Here is a 3497-nt window from a genome sequence, read left to right as displayed (position 1 = left end):
AGTGAATTAATTGCTACTAGCAATATTAATTTATAAGTGTTTGTATGGACATATGGTTTCATTTATCTTGTGTAGATCCCTAGAAGTAGAATTGATGGGTTATGTGGGAAATTTATGTTTCGATTTTTAAGAAACAACCAAACTGTTTTTCAAAGTGGCAACACTAGTTTAATTCCTACCAGAAATAAGTGAGTATTCCATTTTCACTACATTTTTTCTAAAATTTATCCTCTTTTTAAAAAAGATATATTTTATCTATAGCCATTCTAGTGGGTGTGAAGTGATATCACATTGTGGTCTTAATTTACTTTTCCCTAATGATGAATGACATTAACTATCACTTATGTGCTTATTAACCATTCATTTTTTTCTTTTTTTTTTTGGCAAAATGTCAACTCAAACTTTTGTTCAGTTTAATTAGATTATTTCCTTATTTTTAGTTTTGAGAGTTCTTTATAGTTTTTTGATACAAGTCCTTTATGAGATATTTGATTTTCCAATAGTTTCTACCAGTTCGATGATTGCCTTTAAGTTTTCTTAATGTCTTTTAAAACACAAATGTTTTTAATTTTGATAAACTTCAATTTTTCTATTTTTTTATTTATGGATGTTGATTTTGGTGTTGTATTTGAGAAGATTTTGTATAACCCAGTTATAGGTATTTCTCCTATGGACTATTTAAAAATGTTTGCAGTTTAGCCCTTTCATTTAGGCTGTGATACATTTTGAGAAATTTTTTTATGTGTCTTCCTTCATCTTCAAAGCCAGCAACAGAGACTCTCAAGTTGAATTCCTCCCACCTTTTAAATCTCTTTTTCCAGGAAAAGCCTCGTCTATTTTTAGAACTCATCTGATTAGGTCAGGCCCAGGGAGGATCATCGCCCTTTTTAAAAGTCAACTGTGCCATATAACACAACTTAATCATATTCTGTCATATTCTTCAGTGCCTTCCACACTCAACAGGATAGGACTCTACAAAGGTGTGGGTCATAGGGAGTAGAATTCTGTCTGCTACTCCTACTGATGTGTCTATTAAGGGGGCATAATACAGAGAGGGAAAAACATACTGAGTACACTTTTACTCACCATCCCAAGGATATTTTGAAAAGTTAAATCAAGAGTAACAATACAAAACAAAACTACCTCACTTTCTGTTTGTGTATTAAAATATTCTTAAACTACGATTTTGTATGAAAATATTCTTAAGTGCCTCTCTGGCCGACATCTTGGCGAGGCAGTAGCACATCCCTGTTCTCTGAGTCCTGTGATGCCGCCCAAGGACGACAAGGAGAAGAAAGATGCTGGAAAGTCAGCCAAGAAAGACAAAGACCCTGTGAACAAGTCAGGGGGGCAAGGCCAAAAAGAGGAAGTGGCCCAAACGCAAAGTTCGGGACAAGTTCAATAACCTGGTCTTGTTTGACAAAGCCACATATGACAAGCTCTATAAGGAAGTTCCCAACTACAAGCTTATAACCCCAGCTGTCGAGAGGCTGAAGATTCGCGGCTCCTTGGCCAGAGCAGCCCTTCAGGAGCTCCTTAGTAAAGGACTTATTAAACTAGTCACAAAGCATAGACCTCAAGTGATTTACACCAGAAACACCAAAGGTGGGGACTCCTCAGATGCTGGAGAAGATGCATGAACAAAAGATCTCACCGGCTATACATTTTGAAAAATAAACCTTTATTAAATAATAAAAAAGTTTTTAAGCATATAAAATTTCAAACCTCTATTCTAATATATGATTGCTCAAACAAAAATAGTTACAATTTGCTATTTAATATTAGATGATAAAACTTTCAAATCTTACAATTTAGTAAATATATTTTCATTTATAACATTTTCCATTAGCTAACTCATAAGATAAAGGTGAACACAATGTTCACGATAAATAAGAACCAGTGTGGTTGCCTTCAGAGTTAATGTGCAGTTCGAACTGGTCTTTTTCAAATTCAAGTGCATGATAAATTACATTGATTGCATTTTCATGAAGATACCTTGCTAAGATGATGGCCTCATAGGAGCTATAAAATACCATACTTGAATGGTTTTGAATAAAAATAAAATACAATTATTTGGAAACTGATATGTTGAGGGATTTAGAATAAATTTGGTTTTAAAGGCCTAAATCCACTCTAATTATTCATTAAGGAAAATCAATCACAGGATGAAACATGAATTAGATATTCCTAAATGTCATAACATTTATATATTGGATTTTATTTTTACTTCATTAAGAAACCAAATAGAACTGTAATTAAAGAAAATGATAGCATATGGTAGACTGTTCATGGTTTTCCCAACTTTAAACACCATTAGAAATCCTACCCTGTGAAGGACAAGCCAAGTGAACTATATGCATAATTAATTAGAAACTTATCCACTTTTAAATCATAGGAAAATCTACTTTTATTTAATTTGAAATCTGTTACACAACTCCATTTAAAAATGAATGTCCTAAAATTTCCCATAAATTTGAAAGGGGATCAGAGTGAATGAGGAGCAGGGGCTTGAAACATCCCCTAACAAAATTACTTAATTTTTTTAGACTTAGAGTAGATGCATTTTGAAGTTATGTTTTTATAACTTTTATAATAACAAGTTAATCCCCCTCTTCAAAGCCATGATTCAATAAAAATCATTAAAATGCCTACTGTGTGCCAGGTGCTGGGAAAAATTCTGAGTGAATAGAAACAGAAGATTTGATCATGACCTCATCAAGTATGTTGGAAACCAAGACAAGCAAAGAAATATTTACAATATACTGTGATAAATACTATTGGTCTGAGAAGAGTAATTGGCAGACAAACTAGTACATTATCCTAAAAGCCTGATCACCCACAAATTATCAGGTTTCAACTTTATTTTTCCCTCTCCCATCCCAGTTCGTTCGTTCCTTCCTTCCTTCCTTCCTTCCTTCCTTCCTTCCTTCCTTCCTTCCTTCCTTCCTCCCTCCCTCCCTCCCTCCCTCCCTCCCTCCCTCCCTCCCTCCCTCCCTCTCTCTCTCTCTCTCTCTCTCTTTCTTTCTTTCTTTTTATTATTTTTACATATGTCTCCTTTTTCCCCAGTTGACCCGACCCCCCCCCCCCCCCCGCAGCCATTCCCACCCTGGGCAATTCCCCACTGCCCCAGTGTCTGTGTCCATTGGTTATGCTAATATGCATGCATACAAGTCCTTTTGTTGCTCTCTAACCACCCCTCCACTACCATTTGTCTCTGGATCTCTTCTTGTTCATCAAATTATGTTGATCATTATATCCCACATATGAGTGAGATCATGTGATATTTATCTTTCTTCCCTTTGACCCAGTGATCCCACTTCTAGGACTATCCCAAGAAACCAGAAACACCAATCAGAAAAGATATATGCACCCCTATGTTCATAGCAGCACAATTTACAATAGCTAAGATTTGGAAACAGCCTAAGTGCCCATCAGTAGATGAGTGGATTAAAAAACTGTGGTACATCTACACAATGGAATACTATGCCACTATAAAA

General features: G+C 35.3%; 1 pseudogene across 1 annotated transcript; it reads left to right on the top strand.

Annotated features, from left to right (window-relative positions):
- Positions 1-1267: 1267 nt before the first annotated feature.
- On the top strand, positions 1268-1640 carry LOC308235871 (small ribosomal subunit protein eS25-like; annotated as a pseudogene). The gene has a single exon. The product of its transcript is annotated as a small ribosomal subunit protein eS25-like (transcript).
- Positions 1641-3497: the final 1857 nt, after the last annotated feature.

The sequence above is a fragment of the Plecotus auritus genome (assembly GCF_963455305.1).
Source record: "Plecotus auritus genome assembly, chromosome: 10".
Classification (NCBI taxonomy): domain Eukaryota; kingdom Metazoa; phylum Chordata; class Mammalia; order Chiroptera; family Vespertilionidae; genus Plecotus; species Plecotus auritus.
The sequence above is the reverse complement of the archived record's forward strand: the minus strand, read 5'-3'. Positions and strand labels throughout refer to the sequence as shown.